Source organism: Erinaceus europaeus, chromosome 3, assembly GCF_950295315.1.
Source record: "Erinaceus europaeus chromosome 3, mEriEur2.1, whole genome shotgun sequence".
NCBI lineage: Eukaryota > Metazoa > Chordata > Mammalia > Eulipotyphla > Erinaceidae > Erinaceus > Erinaceus europaeus.
The window spans coordinates 117,657,110-117,669,118 of NC_080164.1; positions in this window are offsets into that span (position 1 = coordinate 117,657,110).

The following is a 12,009-nucleotide window of genomic DNA, read 5'->3' on the forward strand; positions in this document are numbered from 1 at the left end:
TCCAATTTATTCACTTCCTCTCTCTCTCTCTCTCTCTCTCTCTCTCTCATTTATTTATTTTCTTGTTTGCTTGTTTTTATTTCCATTGGGATTATTGTGGTACTTGATGCTGACACTATAAATCCACTGCCCATGGAGGCCATTTTTTTCCCTTTATTTTCTTTTTAGTTTTTTTCTTTATATGTTTTTTCATTAAACAGGACAGACAGAAATTGAGAGGGGAGAGGAGATAGAGAGGAAAAGTGAAAGAGAGACACTGTTTCTGTTTCTGTGTCACCACTCATCCCCACTACAGACAGGGAGCAGGGGATCGAACCCACATCCTTGCGCATGGGTGTACTCTTAACCAAACGAACCACCACCCAATCCCCCACCCTCTTTACTCTCTCTCCCCCCCCTTCCTAGTCCCTAAGTGATTCACAGAAAAATCATCTCAAGAACCAGAAAAAAAAAATCTATACTTAAGTAGGAGACAAAGAAATATGTTTGTTTTAATTTTTAAACTAGAGAAATACAAAAAGGCTGTATCCCTCTTGAGAGAGAGTTTTTATGGTTATTAATGCTGTTGACTAGAACTATGAATAATCTTCTAAAAAGATAATTGAGGTACAGCCTGTGTATGTAAAGTGCACAAATCACAAGTGTGCACCCGACAAATTTTTACATCTAAATTCATAGAGACATGGGGTGTGTGTTAAATAGCATGTAATCCCACTCACATCAAAAGATAAAATATTTCCAACACCTCAGAAGTCTTCTGTTCCCTGTCAACAAGCACAACCTAGAGGTAATGAGTCTGAAGTGTCTCACAAGATTAGCTTTCTTTGCCCCTAAACTTCATGTCCTGGGGATCCAGAATATTCTGTTTGGGGTCTGGCATCTTGCACTGACTTACGTCTGTCAGGTTGGCCCCCATTGTTACAAATAGCAGCAGTTAAGTATTGTTATATATCCACTCTATGGATGGATGGATGAGGCTGCTATTACCAGTGACACATTGCAAACATTCTTGCACATCTTCCAGTGGTCATAGAAAAACTGCATGCTGGCCTGTTCCCAATTCTTTCTATGTCTGATTCTACTTCACTCTCAGCCACCCCAGGAATCTCCCTTGTTTTCAGTTTCCCTGGCGTCCCAACTGGTAAATTTCTGCCTTACACTCTATCACAACTCCAATCCAGTCTTTCAAGACCCTTCAAGACTTGGCCACATCTGACCTCTCCAGATTTACTTCCTGTCACATGTCAAGATTTATTTCCTTCCCACAGTCTCTACTCAAAACACACATTCCCTGTGTCCCCATTTATTTATGAGCACACCAGTCCGTCCCTAACCAGGAAGTAGTCTCACCAGTTATAAGTCAAGAATAAATATTTGAATACTTTTTGAAAAAAATTGTTTGCCTGAAACCATTTTTAATAGGTCTTTCTGATAAGATGTTATGAAGATGTTTTAAAAAGAAACAAGACCTTAAGCAGAATTTCCCACTCAATTTGGGGGAAGCTAGGAACATGCATCTGAGATAACTGTGTGCAAGTAATGGTTGGGGCTGATTCTGTTACTCCCTTGCTATGTGAACTTAGGTGAGAGGGTTTACTTTTGTTTTTTTTGCTTTTTGTCTCTTGGGTTTTCCCACTCCAGGTCAAATTTCTCAGATATAAAATAAAGACAGACAATGGCAAAGAGAGAAAAAGACCCCTCAGTACAGAAGCTTTCTTCATTGTGGTGGTGGTGGGGGGGGGGGCTGGCTCAAACCTAGGTCTTCCTCATGAAGAAGCAGCACTGTATTCAACTGAGAGACCTGGCTGGCCCTTTTCTGTTTTTGTTATTATTGCTGTTGTTATTCGTTTATTTTAATTTGTTTGTTTCTGTTTTTTTTTTTTAAGCAAAAGAGCAATCTATCATGACCAAGTGAGCTTCACCCCAGGGATGTAAGGATTGGTTAATTTAAGCAAATAACTTAATACAATTTACCAATTAAACAAAAACAATGATGAAACTACACAATCATATCAATAATTGCTGGAAAAGCACTCAAGGATTAAATGCAGCTGCACACCAGGTTAAGTGCACATGTTACTATGTGCAAGGACCTGGGTTCAAGCCCTCATCCCCGACCTGTAGGGAGGAAGCTTTACAAGCTGTGAAGCAAGTACTGCAGGTGTTTGTCTGTATATCTCCTCTCTGTCTCCTCTGGCCCTTCTTGGTTTCTCTCTGTCCTAACAGATAAAATAAATAAATAAATAAATAAATAAATAAATAAATAAATAAATAAAAGGGAAAAGATGGCCCCCATGAGCAGTGGATTTATTGTGCAGGCACTTCTTCTTCTAGCGTTTGTCCTTCTTCCATAGCCAGTCAACAGCGTCAGGTTGAGCCTGATGTCTGCTTGTTGCTGGCTTTGAAAGTGACTGGGATCCATGTGGATTCAGTCGGCTAGGAAGGATCGTCAGTTTCCCCAATAAATGGGTACTCACGGGTTGCACCACGAGAAGGTCGATCCAATGCATCCCAACTGACCCTCAGCAATAACCCTGGTGGCAGTTAAAAATAAATAATTAAAAAGAATTAAGACTGCTAGATGATCAGAGTATTTAATAAATTGGGTATAGATGGAACATACCTCAACAAAACAAAGGTCATAGAGGACAAACCCACAGCAAGCATTATATTCAATGGTGAAGAACTGGAAGCTTGAGCCCTAAGATCTGAAACAAGACTGGGATGTCCACTCTCACCATTACTGTTCAACAAAGTTTGGGAAGTCCTAGCCAGGGCATTCAGGCAGGTAAACTATATAAACGGAATTCAGATAGGAAGAGAAGATGTAAAACAATTATTCCTTGTAGATGTCCTGTTTATATACACAGAAATCCCTAAATAATTCATAAAAGCAACTAGAAGCAGTGAATTTAGTAAAGTGGTAAGATAATATATATATATATGTATATATATCATCTATGATATATATTATTATATATAAGATGATATATATCTATCTCCATAAATATGTTACATTTTATAAACAAGGAATCAGAGAAAAGGGAAAATGGTAAAAAACAGTCATAAACAGTCATAAAAATTATGCCTCAATCACATATCCAAAGGAACAGGGTACATTTCATGTCAGTAAAAGCAGAGCCAGGCATTTGAGCAATGACTCAGCCTTTTTTGTTTTACATTAACTTATTTTTATTTTTAAAATATTTATTTATTTCCTTTTTGTTGCCCTTGTTGTTTTTATTGTTGTTGATGTCGTCGTTGTTGGCTAGGACAGAGAGAAATGGAGAGAGGAGGGGAAAACAGAGAGGGGGAGAGAAAGATAGACACCTGCAGACCTGCTTCACCGCCTGTGAAACTACTCTGCAGGTGCTGGGGGCTTGAACCGGGATCCTTGGGCTGGTCCTTGCGCTTTTCGCCACCTACTCTTAACTGGCTGCGCTACCGCCCGACTCCCTACATTAACTTATTTTAACAAATGAAAGATTTATTTTATTTTTGCTGTCATTGGGCCTCACCCCTCCCAACTGACTTTTAAAAATATTTTATTGTTTTTTATCTTTATTTATTAGATAGGGACAGCCAGAAATCAAGAGGGTATAGGGGGGTTAAAGAGAGGGAGAGAGAAAGAGAGGCACCTGTAGCACTGTTTCACCACTCACAAAGCTTTCCCCCTGTAGGTAGGGACTGGTGGCTCCAACCCAGGTAAACATTTTATTTATTGGATAGAGACAGAAATAAAGAGAGAGGAATGGGAAGTAGAATGGGAGAGAGAGACACCTGCAGCACTGTTTCACTACTCATGAAGCTTTCTTCTTGCAGGTAGGGACTGGGGGGTTGAACCTGGGTCCCTGTGTGTGGAAATGTATGTGCTTAACTAGGTGTACCACCACCCAATGCCTATTTCATGTCAATATATCCTTTCTATATGGGGTCTCAATTCCAGAACTTTCTTCCTTTTAGGTCAAATCACTCCATTTTTATTGTCTGATAGTCTATAATTCATTTTTGGATGAGATTGTTCTTATCTTATTTAATATTAAAGATTGATAATGATAGACTAAATTAAGAACTCTCCTAATCAACCATTTTCTGTACTTTTGTAGGTAGCACCTGTTGCATTATTATCTCCTGCCAATTTCCGTTTTTATGCACTGAAACACTCTTCCCAACAGTGTCAAACAGGAGTAATGGTGCTCCTTTGTCAAATTCTAACACCTGGTTTGCATAGGTGGCACATGATGAATGTTGACAGAAGAGATTTGAAAGTCCATTTGTGTCCTGTAGTGGAAGTCTTAATGCTTTACGTTCCATTTTTATGAATGCGGCTGTGCTTCATAACATTGATCTGAAGCACAAGCTACACAGAAACGTATCAAGTTACCAAAGAAGGGAGTTCACAACATCAAGCAAAGATCTCCCCTATCTTTGGGTTGTTGCTAGCATATCAAATATTGTGATAGATATTAGCCTGGAAAATACATTGTCTCTTTTACAAGGATATCTACCCCTCTGAGGAGAAATAAATACATGAGGGTCTGGGAAGGTGACTCAGTGGGGGTCTTACTTTGCACACATGATCTGGGTTCAATCCCCAGCACCATATTAGAGCAACAGGGGAAACTCTATTAATGATGGGAGTACTTGCTATTCTCTCTCTCTCTGAATAAATCGAGATGGGAAGGTGGGTCAACTGCAAAGCACATACTTGAGACACTGACTTTGGTCCTTCCTTCTGAATTAAAAAAGAAAAGAAAAAAGAAAGGAATGGTGTAGTCTAGTTTCAAACCAGAGAATTTCAAGATCTTCTGGAATGAGGCATCATTGCAGAATGCTCCTCTGAGAAGACCCAGAAGTGTAGACTCTGGGTTATAAATACTGTGGAACATCTGCTTTTAATTTTTGTCTGGATGGCTTATATATCAGACAGAAAACAACCCTGGTCTGAAGATGTTTGGGTGGGTGCCACAGAGTGTGTCCTGGTTTCCAAGGGTTTGTTGTCATGTTGGTTAGAAAGCTCCGCCTACCAGTCGGCCACCCCTTCCAGGGCTGGTCTTGAAGAAGGTTTAAAGGAAAAAAGGAAAGGGGGACAAATCTCTTTGCCAGCTCTGTCACGGATGAGTTCTTCACCAGTGACTCAGGAAACATTTTCAACACTTTCTTTCTGCGAACTATGTGGCCTACAGCCATCTGTTTAATTGGGGATGGAATTTTGACCTGAGTTTTGTTTCCTCCTTGCCTGGCCATGGTGACTGTTGTGCTCTAGAAGTTGCTCTATTTGCATTTAACTTTGCGCAGCAGCACTTGTTTGGCTGATTAATGTTCCATTTGATGATTTCTATGAATGTCACAGCTTTGGGGGGCTCCATAGTTGGAGCTTAAAAGCTAAGCAAGAGTAGCCAATTGCTATAAGAAAAACTGGGTCAAATTATGGGAGGCCAACCACACAAATTTGCAAAGTCTTTCTCAGTCCTTCCACTCCTTAGTTCAGCCCTGTTTGTGTCTATATTGCTTAAATTCTAAATGATGTAGGAGCCCAGATCCTCAGTAGAAGACAGAAACATAGATATTAAAGTGTTCTGAATGGGTAGGAGGGTGTTGGTACACCCAGCTAAATGATCATAGTACTATAGTACTAAGCACAAGGATCCACTCAAGGAACTGGGTTTGAGCCCCTATTCCCCACCTGTAGTGGGGTCTCTTCACAAGTGGTGAAGCAGGTCTGCAGGTGTCTATCTTTCTCTCTCCTTCTCTATCTCCCCCTCATCTTTCAGTTTCTTTTTCTCCTATCCAATAAAATGGTGTGTGTGTGTGTGTGTGTGTGTGTGTGTGTGTGTGCACGCGCGTGTGTGCGCACATGTGTATTAAAGTGAACTGAAGCAAAGGGAATGTTGGGAGAGTTAGGGCTCAATGTAAACCTTAAGGAATGGAAGGAGTTGGGTGAGTAGAAGGAAACTGAAAGACATTTGCTTCAGATGTGGCAACAAAAAGCAGGCCACAAGCTTGTTGTAGAGAGATAATGAAAGGCACAACTGAAGAGATGAGGGCTTTCTTGTTCAAGCTCTAAAGCTCTTTCACTGCTGTTTCCAACTCTTGAGTCTCAATGAAGGATCCCCACCTCTACCCCCGCCTTCTTTTTTTTCCATTAAGGCCAAAGGCAGCCTCCACTGGAAAAGAGAAAGTCAACTAGCAGAGCATATAGGTTCCAGATGAGATCAGGCATGTTCAGGGTGGTGTGGTCATAGACAGCATATGGATCTCATAGACAACACACATTTTGGAAATGTCATTCTCATTTTGCCCTCTTGCAGCTATAGGGTTTAATAAGCACATACAGGCCAGTGATAGTTCCCCAGGTGGGCATGTTCCCTGGCACACATGGTTCAGGTTCACATCAGGCATCGCATGGGCAGAAGAAAACTAGAGGAAGCTCCAGAGCTGTCCTGGCTCTCACTCTACTGGTGTTTCTCTCTCTATGAATGAGTCAGTTGAGAGGGCGTTATATATCTCACCTGGCAGGATGCCTACTTTGCCATGTACTTGATGCAGGTCTGAATACCCAGCAAGACATGGGAACACTATAGCACTGGGGGGAGGCTTCCATAGACCTAGAGGTGAAGGACTCTTCTTATTTTTCCCTTGGGCTCACTGGTCTGACCATGTTTCTGGGCTGTCACATCAACTGTCATGAGCAAAAGACAGAACCCTAGAATAATAAGATTGTAATTTTTTTCACTAATAGACCAAAATATAAATAAAAGCAAATGCCTTAGCTCCAGAAGGTCACCGTGAGCAATTGTATATTTAATCCAGAAATGCTGACCTAGCACCAAACATTTCTGCAATAACATTTGGAAGTAACAGTCAGTGCTATTTTAAGAGCACACAAGGTGTCATTTTATAGATACGCCTCATTAATTATGTGGAATTGCAATGACATTTAGCCTTTTTGAATGTCAAAGTCACACAAAGAGCAGGAAGACCTTTCAACAAAGAGTAATAGGCAACATGGAGAAACAGCTCTGAGTAGGGGCAGTTCAATCCCATTTTAATCATCTTTAGCTAATATCAAATGAAGCATCTTGAACACTGACTAATAAGCTCCTATACAGGTATGCAGGCAATAAAAACCAAGGCAAAGAGACAGAAATGTGTATTTCCGATGATATTTAGAATCACTAGCAGGTAATTTGTACAATATATATATATATATATATATATATATATATATATATATATATATGTGTGTGTGTGTGTGTGTGTGTGTACATATATACATATACATTATTACATATTATTGAGTTTGGATTCCAAAGAAAAATCAGAGCTGAGGAAGTTTATTCAGTGCCACATACACCACATACATCAGTGGTAGGATTAAAAAATAAGTCTCCTGTCTCCCAAATTGAATTATATTGCTATAAAATGTCTCTTACATGTAGCAAAACAACATCTGACCCATAGAGGATTTCTTTTCAATTATTTTAACTTACAATTCTTTTTTTCCACCATGCTTTCTGTGTGGTAACATTTATAAGACAGTAGACCAGGAGAGAGAATAGGAGTGGAAATAAATGTTTAAAAGAAAAATAAAAGACTAATGTGAATGGAAAAAAATGAAATCAAATGCATACATTAAAAAACTCTTATTTACTTTAATCAGCAAATCACAAATGAAGCAGCATTAAGTGTAGCTCTGGAAAGCGGTAGAAATTGCTTTTATAGGCAGAAGCGAGCAGGACAAGGAAGTTCCTGAAAAGGGTAGATTGTTTTCAGACCAGGACACCTCAAGATTGGCCAGTTTCAGTTTCTCCTAGGAAACAGCAATTAAGTTGGGCATTAAATCTTAGCATGATGATGTGAATTTAGCACAAACGACTCCATGTGGGACCTGTTGGCTCTTTTTTTGAGATGACTAATGAACTAATAGAGGGATCTCACCACAGGTTCACAATCCTATATTGAAAAGATGAAATTAACTTTTAAAAAATAGTGAAAGAACTTTGGATACAACTTGATTTTTAAAAAATATTTAATTTATTTATTTATTCCCTTTTGTTGCCCTTGTTGTTTTATTGTTGTAGTTATTATTGTTGCTGTCGTTGTTGGATAGGACAGAGAGAAATGGAGAGAGGAGGGGAAGACAGAGAGGAGGAGAGAAAGATAGACACCTGCAGACTTTCACCGCCTGTGAAGCGACTCCCCTGCAGCTGGGGAGCTGGGGTTCGAACCGGGATCCTTATGCCGATCCTTGTGCTTTGTGCTACCTGCGCTTAACCCGCTGCGCTACAGCCCGACTCCCTCAACTTAATTTTTTATATTTTATTTATTTATTTTCCCTTTTTTGTTGCCCTTGTTTTTTTTTTTTTTTTTGCTGTTGTAGTTATTGTTGTTGTTATTGATGTCATCGTCGTTGTTAGGACAGAGAAAAATGGAGAGGGGAAGGGAAGACAGAGAGGGGGAGAGAAAGATAGACACCTGCAGACCTGCTTCACCGCCTGTGAAGCGACTCCCCTGAGGTAGGGAGGCAGCTGCTGGAGTGGGTCCTTGTGCTTCGCACCACGTGCGCTTTACCCGCTGCGTTACTCCCCAATTCTCAAGAAATATGTAACTGGCTGTGATCAATTAAGTGTAAACATCACTGCACTCAGACCAGCCTCAACTTAATTTTAGAAAGAAATGAGAATTACAATGGTGCCTGTAGATTGTGGTAGAACGTTCAAGCCTTCTTGTCTCTGCCTCCTACCCCCCATCCTTGCTTCCACCCTCCTTCACACAGTTGCTGGGTGTCCAGTGTATTCACTGGAACTGGAGCTCAGCTAGGAACAAGTCAAGATTGTCAATCTCGGGGGTTAGGTGCAGTGGGCTAAGCGCACGTGATACAAAGCACTGGGACGGCAGAAGGATCCCGGTTCAAGCCCCCCGGCCTCCCAACTGCAGGGGAGTCACTTCATAGGCAATGAAGCAGGTCTGCAGGTGTCTTTCTCTCCCCCTCTCTGTCTTACCCTCCTCTCTCCATTTCTCTCTGTCCTATCCAACAATGACATCAATAACAATGATAATAATAACCACAACAGTGGTTTAAAAAAAAACAACCAGGGTAACAAAAAAGGGGGGAAGTGTCCTCCAGGAGCAGTGGATTTGTGGTGCAGGCACTGAGCCCCAACAATAACCCTGGAGGCAAAAAAAAAAAAGATTGTCTATCTCTACACCTTATAATAAATAAATACTCCAAGGGCCTAGAGAGCTCTCTCCTGGCACAGCACTCACCTTACGATGTGTGAGGCTCTGGGTTCCAGCCCTGGCACTGCATGAAAGGTGAAGTGGCTACTGGTTACTGTAGTAACTCTTGCCTCTTTCTCTCTTTAAACTCTCATATCTCTCTCTCTCTCTCTCTCTCTCTCTCTCTCTCTCTCAAAATAAAGCTAAAAAGTTTGGCCTGGGAAGACAGGTCACTGGTGCTACTCCACTGTTCACTAGACCCTGGATTCATTCATTTCCCCATATGCCACACAGATAAATTCCATGTCTCTTTTTAAGATGGCTGCTCCAAATGGTTACCAGTCACAACCCACAACCAGTGCTACTAACATGACTCATTTGATTAGTAGGCATTTTTACAATGTTTTAGACTTCATTATTTTAAGAGCCAAACTAATTCCTTTTCTGTCCAAGCCAGAAACATTCGAATCTGTCTAACATCCTTTAAACTTAAGGTTGTGAACATATACTTTTATTTTGAATTCTTTGGACTGAAATATATTTGTTAGAATTGGGTACCAGCCACCACTAGATAAGCTCGGGCATTGTCCTAGAACTGCCTTCATAAAGAGTCACAAACTGACTGATTTAGAATGATAGAAATTATTGCCATACCTGAGCCTTGTATTTCCTTTCTTCTTCTAGTGTCAAATCTCCCACTGCTTCCTTTTTATAAAGTTATTTAGGGGGTTGGGCAGTGAGTGGTGTACCTGGTTAAGCATACATATCACCAAGCACGAGGCCCCAAGTTCAAGCTCCTGCTTCACACCAGCAGGGAGGGCCAATTTACAAGTGGTGAAGCAGGCCTGCAGGTGCCTCTGTCTCTCTCCTCTATCTCCCCTCCCCTCTCAACTTCTCTCTATTCTGTAAAATAAAATAGAAAGAAAGGAAGGAAGGAAGGAAGGAAGGAAGGAAGGAAGGAAGGAAGGAAGGAAAAATGAAAGGAAGAAAGGGGAAAAAAAAAGCCACCTGGAGCAGTGGATTCCTAGTGCTGACACTGAGCCCCGGTAACCCTGGCAGCAATATAATAATAATAATTAAGGATTATATGTAAGACCCACTCAGAGAATCCAGCATCCTCTCTATCCTCAACTATCCTAAATTAATCCCATCTACAAAATCCCTTCCATCATATAAGGTACATTCACAGGTTCTAATGATGAGAAATGGGTATCTCTGGGACCATGATTCCAATTATCACTCTTGAATTCTACTTCCATCTTTTCCAGATACAACTTAAATATTTCTGTCTTTTGGAACATTTTCTGAGAAGTTACTGCCCCCTCATTACTATGCCCAGTTACCCTCAACTGGGCACCTCACTAAGGTGACCAGTTACCTGCCCTCAGCTGACACTAAGGGGATTTCCAGAACACAGGACATTTGGTTCTCCAACAGAAGAGTTCCAGGCACATCAGAGTGAGTCAGCTACCCAGCTTCTCTCCCCTTCCATCCCCCACACCCTCCTGTGAAGCCTTTGCTACACTGGCTTACAATTAATAATTCTCAGTGCGCTTGTTTTTCTTCTTTGCTGGCTTTTAGCATTCATGGTGCTCAGGCCTGCCTGTCTGGCACTTGGCAAATACTGCCTAAGAAAAGTTAATGAAGTTTGTGCAGGAGCCCTGCCCCCACAGACAAACAAAATGGAAACTTCCCCTCTTGTGACTATAACTAAAAACCAAAAACAAACAAAAAAACAATAGTTACTCCACACGAGCATGAGTGTGCTGTGTTCCCTGGGAGCTTTCTTTTCTCATCTGCACTTACTTGCAAATCTAAGTTCAAATAGACACTGTTCTTTAAAAGAATCCAAATATCCACAGTTCTTTGCAGAACACACTGTCTCAGGACAAATACAGGCTGGACTATTTATAGCTGGTGGTGTCACCACTTTCTCATCTTGCCTGTGTCTTGAATGACCCTTCTGGGAGACAAGACAGATTGTAAATAGATTCTGGAATATTGTAAATAGCTTCCAAGTCTTGGGAGTCTGATAACAGTCCTTTATTCTCTACAATGCTGATAAAGTTGACCCTTTCTGGGGGATTTGCATCATGAATGTCACATTAACTGGTGCACCAGACCTGTGACTCACATTGTTGTCTCTTCTTTCAGTTACCTTCCAGTCAATGTTAACCCACCTCTATGTAGATAACGTTGGGCAAAAGGTATCATGCAGCTTAGTTAGAGTTCATAAAAATGGTTCAGAGGTGAAGACTCAGAAACAAGATTCAGGCAGACAGTATCTCTAGCCAGCATCATTGATTCTATGTCCTGTTTGTAAGGAAAGTCATCTATTGCTGAGTAATGAACCTATCTGTGCCTTGATACCACATATACCCACCTGAATGTTGTCAGCAACAATATGAATGGAAGTCTTGGGCAGGGAAAAGGGATGGGGGAAAACCAAATATGGGCTTGTCATAAAGGTCAGGGTGTATTTTTTCCATATATATTTCTTTTTTTTTTTTGAGCATATATTCCTTTATTCTTTTTTTTTTATTTAAGAAAGGATTAATTAACGAAACCATAAGGTAGGAGGGGTACAACTCCACACAATGCCCACCACCCAATCCCCATAACCCACCCCCTCCCCTGATAGCTTTCCCATTCTCTAGCCCTCTGGGAGCATGGACCCAGGGTCATTGAGGGTTGCAGAAGGTAGAAGGTCTGGCTTCTGTAATTCTTCCCTGCTGAACATGGGCGTTGACTGGTCGGTCCATACTCCCAGTCTGCCTCTCTCTTTCC